The following is a 7,066-nucleotide window of genomic DNA, read 5'->3' as shown; positions in this document are numbered from 1 at the left end:
AAATCCTACTCGGCGGGCGGGGTGGGGGAGGAACTGTGGAGTGGTGGGGGGTGGCCCAAGGGGCTGGGAGAGGGTCCGGCCCACTCTGCGCCTGGGCTGGGACTGGTCCTGCCGGCGCAGGGTAGCAGGAAGCTCTTTGCACACTCACCGGACCTGGGCTAGGACTCACTATTTAATATTACTACTTTAGAGACTAGGACTTCAACCTATAATTTTTTTTTTTTTTTTTGGTGGGGGTGCAGATCCTAGGATTGAACTCAGGCCCTTGCGCTTGCCAGGGAAACGCTTTTTGCACTGAGCCATCTTCCCAGCCCAACCTATGAATTTTGGACACAAATATTGAACTACTACATTTTGTCATTAGAGAATTACACAATATTTTCATCTACGTGTCAGTGTCAGAGACACTAGGTATCCTTATGTATAAACTCAGTAGTAAATTTGCTATTTCTGAGGCCAGATTAAGAATTATAGTACTACCTTGCTTTAGAATTATAATATGTTTGGCAATTTGTTTTGTTGTTGTTGGTTCATATTTTTTCTTTTCTTTTCTTTTAAATTTTTTAAATTTTATTTATTTATTTATTTTTTGGCGGAACTGGGGATTGAACTCAGGCCCTTGTGCTTGCTAGGGAAGTGCTTATTCTACTGAGCCATCTCCCTGGCCCTCTTTTCATTTTTAAAAAGGCTCTGATGATGATCTACTAAATTGATTTTCCCTGAAAAGAAAATTTATTTGCAGTTAAATAATATAAGAAGGTTATATGTTAGGTGTGCATCTCAAGTTTTGTGACCTGAATTAAATGGTCAGGGCTTGAAAAAAATAAATTGACCTTATAGCATAAGATTTGAAAAATAATAATCTATCATGGTGCATAGAACAAACTAGAGTACAAGTTCTTTTTATTTTTAATGTTTTTAGTACAGGGTCTACAGGGCCTCACTACACAGATTGGCCTCACAGTGATCCTCCTGTTTTCAGTCGCCCAAGCACTGGGATTACAGGCACGCACCTCCATGCCCAGTCTCATTCACCATTTCAGCGTGCCCTGGGGGTGAGGCTGGCACGGCACTCTGGAGATTGAACCCCAGTACCTGCCCCTGCCTAAGCAGGCACTTTAGTCCACTGAGCTATCTGGCCAGACCTTTCCATTGGCTTGACTTGCAATTCTAACTTCAAGTGATGTGAATGTTAAGTTACTCAAGATTGATGAAGGACTGACCACACAGTACTCTTCTGTGTCAGGAGCCAGATCTATTTGATCATTTTCCCTTGAGAAATAGACAGCATTACTTATCTGTCACACAGTGTGTCTCACGGGGCCTGAGGAGGACTAAAGATGTGCTGGCCCCTGCAATTTATTTTATTTTACTCTATTTTTTAAAGCTATTCTTTTGATTCTTCTGAGAATGGGTCATGCTATGTACTTTAGGCTGGCCTTAGCTTGCTACATACTCAAGACTTGCCTTCCGTTCGAGGTGATCCTCCTACCTCAGCCTTCTGAGTGCTGGGATCACACCTGACAAAAAGTGGCAGTTTCTATTGTGCCAAATTATAGGTATCATGCTCTCCACTATCAGAGAGATGTCTTCTCCATAGAAATTCTGAGCAAACATTTATGCAGCCAGCACATTACGTGTTGGAAATGATCTAGCAGCTGTAGACATGGCAAATCTCCCTTTCCCATTCTGTCAAACAAGTGGATTTGCCTTGCTGATGTAGGCTGAACAGAGGATTTCCTTGTCTTGGGGCTCCCCACGTGCTCCAGCACAGGAAGGCTGCTGCTCTCTATGTCTGCACACTATGTACGGTCATCTGGCAACTTCAACCAAGAGATCAGTGCCTTCCTCACCTACATGGGTGCAGGAGGACAGTATGCATACGTAAGAGCCAACAGATCCACCAAGAGCAGGACGGCTCTAACTATACCCCTTTAGATCGCTCTTCTACTCTATGCCTGAGTTCTCATCCTGCTTTTGTTGGCAAGGAAGAATAACTTGCAAGCTCTCCTGAAAGCCAGTCATCACCTGCCAATCTGCAGCTTCCTCTCCATTGACCAAGCCTCCCACCACCAAGGATTATAGATGATCTGCACGTAGTCACAGGCACTGCTGGATTCCATCTACCCGAGATTTCACAGGTAACATTACCTTTCTTTCTGTGTCCTCCACACTCACTCAATTGCTTGTTTCCCTCACTTTGCTTAATAATGATAAAAATCCTAGATTAAGAAAGTAAATCACATACAATTTGTGGCAGTAGGATATTTTGATTTGATGGTGATTCTCATGTGATTTATGTTTTCACATGAAACAAACTCTTCTTGTACAATGAATATATCTCTGTAGGTGGGAAGTTAGAAACTAGTCCATGGAGCAAGTTTATTTCAGAGAGAAGAAGATACTTGTAATCCCTGGTATTGCTGCTAACAATAATTAACAGTAGCACTCTAGAAAGAGTGTCAATTATCATTCAGTAACTGATAAATATATCATGTATTTTATTTCCCAGGAATTTTAGAGTATACATATTATTAGTTCTTTCATTTTCCAAGTGAGGAAGTCAAGGATTATAACTGTTCATCACCTGGCCCAAGATATATAGATAATACACAGCAAGTTGGATTAAATCCCAGGGAATCTGATTCAAGAGATCAACTTCTCAACTGCTACAAACTATCTTCCAGTATTTCAATTAAATGTATTGATACCTGGAGTGATTTAGACTATTTTAGATTAAATTAAATTAGAAAGGCAGACAGCTGTGGGAGTCCCTTCCCAATCATGTCAGTTATGTTCCTGAAAACTCCTCTGATAGTAGAATTTTCTGTGAGGCTCACAAGACTTTATTTAAGAAAAGACTGGGAAAATAAAACATAGTAATGAAATTTTAAAAGCCTTTATATTAATTTGATTAATTTAAAGCAATAAAACAAGCACATATGTTAAAATAGCATAATATTTATGTATTTTAACTTAGTTTAATAAATACTCTACTAATCTTGATTTACCAATTTTTGCTCAGTAGAAATATCTTAGTCTCTGCCTCCCATGAAATTGGCTTCTATCCATGTCTGCCATTCTTACAGCCATTTTATACATGTCCTGTCTGATACCCGCTAGCTAATGCCTTTTTTGCAACACAACTGCATGTTTCTTAGTCCAAAAGTCTTAAAAGACTTAACATGTAATAAAATCTATCTACTAGAATTTTCAGGAAGAGTTACTGACATTAGAGATTATTATGCTATAAACTGTGTATCAGTTGGGCATTGCTGAGAACACTCTGCTCAACTATCAGTCATTGCAAGCTAAACCGAAGACCTGTAATAATAGGTGAATGTTTGTTGGCTGAGATATCAGAAAAATGCTTGAAAAATGGATCCGATGGAAAATCTGCTGAATGACAATGTAATACAACATGAATAGAGGAATATCAGATTATATTCTGTCTTACACAACATATATATGGTAAGTAGATGAATGGAATGAAGAATGGATGGAGTGAAAAGATACTGAATAATCCAAGCTCACAATTTTACCAAAGACTGAGTCAGGGATTCTATTTGGTTGTTATAATGCCTTCTGTTAAAAATCTTCATTGTATGCTTTCATCGGTAAGAGAAGAAAGTATAAGCATAATGTCATTCAAAGCTTTGCTACTTTTATACGATTTTGTATTAGCATACATGTTTTAAGATATCATAAAAAGTACCAACCTTGAAGCTGCATTCTTTCTTTTCTCACTTTACCTAAAGATAAAAAGAAAGAAAAAATAAATTTAAGATAAATCTAAGTAAAGTATTATGACCAGCGAAAGGCATTTTCTTTCCTTTTTAACAACATTTACTCATTTTCTGTTGAACAAAGGAAAAGCACTCAGCTGTGAAGAAACACTTGGTGGACCTTTTCCCTGTATACTGTTTTTAAATAATTTGTGATTCTCATGTTTTGTAATAGTTTGCTTTTAAAAATTTCTTGGTGGAGTAGTAATCATGAATGAAAATAAACAGAGATAGAGATTGGATGTTTAATAAAAATGATAAAACTAAATTATGTAAAAAAATGACATAGACAATGCTTAAACAACATATGAAAGTTTACTATCATTACAAAGAGTTTTCCACAAACTCAAGTAGGCATTTTCAAGAAGGTAGTACAATCTATTCTGTGGTTGTGTGCTTCCACTCATGAATACTGATTATGCACAGACTTTTGAAAGTTCCCTCTCCTCATTCCCCTAATAATCTATTCTCCCTTATGGACCAAGAGATTATCATGTTGTTTATAATAACTGTTCTACAACCCTTATGGAAATTGTAATTAAGATGCTGAATATTCAAACTGCAAGCCACTTTTCTCAGGAAAATTGCAATTATGATAATACAGTATTTAGCCAACCGATGTTTTCAAGCCATTGTTCTCTTTGAGCAATGAGGAGGTGAGAGAAAAACATTGAAACAAAACACCCTTTTGGGATCTGAGGCAAAGAATACTGATAATGGCTGCTATTTGCGATATAACAGGCATGACACATTTAGACTTACATGAATAAAATATGCATAAATCATTCATGGAAGGTATATGTGTGTCACAAAGTTTTCTTATTTAAAGCAAATTCATGATGTAAATGGTATTTGTAGCCCAACTTTTCAAACAAAACCCTGAGTCTTATGCACAGCATGATGATCTAAAGCTCTTGAATGAGTGACACTATGTAATATAACCTTATTAGTCATAAAAATGTAAATTTATGCATATGTAATAAATTTTTGTGTACATATGTGTAAGTGTTCATGTATGTACATGTAAATGAGAGCATATATAAGGGGCTGAGGAGATAAGCATTTGCCTAGAAAACACAAGGTCCTGAGCCTCAATCCATGGTACCAAAAATAAATAAAATAAAATAAAAAAATAATATATGTGTTTTTCTATTAACAGAATGAAGAATGAATGTATGAATATTAGTGTTTGAAATGTTTATTTAGCATACTTTTTAAAGTCAGAAAAATATTTTTAGGGTATAAAAAGATAGAATAAAAAGCACCTCAAACTAAATACAATAATTATGCTATTTCAAAATGAAAATATAAAACACAGGGCCTGAGGCCAATTAATAAAAAATCTTATTAGGTCATCTACAGGCAAGATAGGAAATCAAGTCGTATCTTCGCACTTAACTTCTACTTAGCCAGACATCTAGAATCAGTGTCCAATAATAATGGAAATCATAGGGCTGGCCAAATAGCTCAGCAGATTGAAGTGCAGGGGCCAGAGGTTCAATCCCCAGCCTGCCATGCTGGCCCCACCTGTGGGGCTTACTGAGATGGCGAATGAGCCTGGGCATGGTGGCTCACACCTGTAATCCCAGCACTTGGGATGTAAATAGGAGACTCACTATGAGTCCAACCTAATAGTGATACTCTGAACACCCTGTAGACCCTTCCCTAAAATACAGAAGAAAAAAAAATCATATTCCTTTTTAGCTGAAGTTATATGTTTAGAAATTTTTAAGTATTTATTTTTTATGTATTTAGTACAGGGTCTACAGGGCCTCACTGCACAGATAGCACTCATAGTAATCCTCTTGTTTTCAGCAGCCCAAGCTCTGGGATTACAGGCGCACACCACCATGACCAGTCTCAGTCACCATCACGGCATGCCCCAAGGGCAGGGCTAGCACAGCACACTAGGAATCAAACCTGGTCCCTGCGCCAAGCAGGTGCTTTTGTCTGCTGAGCTATCTGACCAGCCTGAAAGATTTTAGCATTTAGTGTATATTTTTAATATATTTAGCAAAAATTGTTTACCAACTGTGTTCCTTGACTTTCAAAACATAGTTTTGATTTTTTTTTTTTTTTTTTTTTTTTTTTTTGGACTGGCTCAGGCTGCCTGAAGGGCAGATCTGGTAAGACATGAGGATCTGTCAACCTGAGGCTGACTGCATTTGCATGAGCAGGTGCTTAAACAACTGAGCTAATGGGCAGGCCTCCGTCAAAACATATTTTTAAGTCCAGTCCATTTTTAAGTCCATAATAAGTTTGCATTACAGGCACTTTAATTTTATAAGCGAAGAAAATGAGGGTCATCAAACTAATTATTTTTTTACTGTCATATTCCATGTTGGCCTGTGATTTATTCAATTGGAAAATTAATCTTGAACAAAATGAAATTAAGATTAAAAGAGAATATAGGAACTTATTTTGAATAATCCAATAACAGGCAATGAAATCAAGGCAGTTAAACAGACTCCTAGCTAAGAAAAGACCAGCACCCAAGGGACTCACCACTAAATTCTATGAGGACTAAGGGAAGAGCTAAAGTTAATACAATTCAAATACTTTAATGATACTGGAAAGAAAGGAGCACTGTAAAACACGTTGCTAGAATTTAGCATTGCCTTGATTGAAAAAACTAGCAGAGAGGGGTCTGGGGAGGTAACTCAGGGACAGAAGAACCTGCCTGGCAAGCAAAGAGGTCCTGTGTTGGATCCCCAGTAAAAATAGAAATAAATAGATAAATAAGAAAAAACAAAAACAACAACAACAACAACAAAAAAAAAAAAACAGGCGAGGATTCAACTAAAAAGAAAACAGCAAAGAATTATAGGCCAATCTGATTAATGAAGATAGATGGAATGATTCTCAAGAAAACACAAGCAGAATGCAACAATTTTTTTTTTTTTTTTTTTTTTTTTTTTTTTTTTTTTTTTTTTTTTTGTACCAGGGATTGAACTCAGGACCTTGAGCTTGCCAGGAAAGCACTTATTCTACTGAGCTATCTCCTCGGCCCTCAACAAAATCCTTGAAAAGAACATAAAACATGATTAAGTGGCTTTCTTCTAAGGACTGCAAAGATGGTTTACATACACAAATTAGGAAAGATAATGCATTATATAAATATAACTAAGGACAAAAGCACATGGTCTTCTACATAGATGCAGAAAATATCTTTGGCAAATTCCAAAATCTGGGGGCTGGGGAGATAGCTCAGTGGACTAAGCACTTGCCTGGCAAGTGAAAGGACCTAAGTTCAATCCCTGGTTCTGCAAAAAATAAAATAA

The 7,066-nt window shown here is 37.0% G+C and overlaps 1 protein-coding gene across 1 annotated transcript in view; it reads right to left on the bottom strand.

The window, feature by feature from the left end:
• The window catches only part of Lingo2 (leucine rich repeat and Ig domain containing 2), a 602,131-nt gene that overhangs the window by 482,186 nt on the left and 112,879 nt on the right, over window positions 1-7,066 (bottom strand). Inside the window, exon 2 of the mRNA XM_023723508.1 lies at window positions 3,720-3,752. The gene's annotated coding sequence lies outside the window, so the exon portion shown is untranslated. The remainder of the gene's footprint in view (window positions 1-3,719; window positions 3,753-7,066) is intronic.

The sequence above is a fragment of the Octodon degus genome, unplaced genomic scaffold, assembly GCF_000260255.1.
Source record: "Octodon degus isolate 3935 unplaced genomic scaffold, OctDeg1.0 scaffold00099, whole genome shotgun sequence".
NCBI lineage: Eukaryota > Metazoa > Chordata > Mammalia > Rodentia > Octodontidae > Octodon > Octodon degus.
This window is presented reverse-complemented; position numbering and strand designations above follow the sequence as displayed.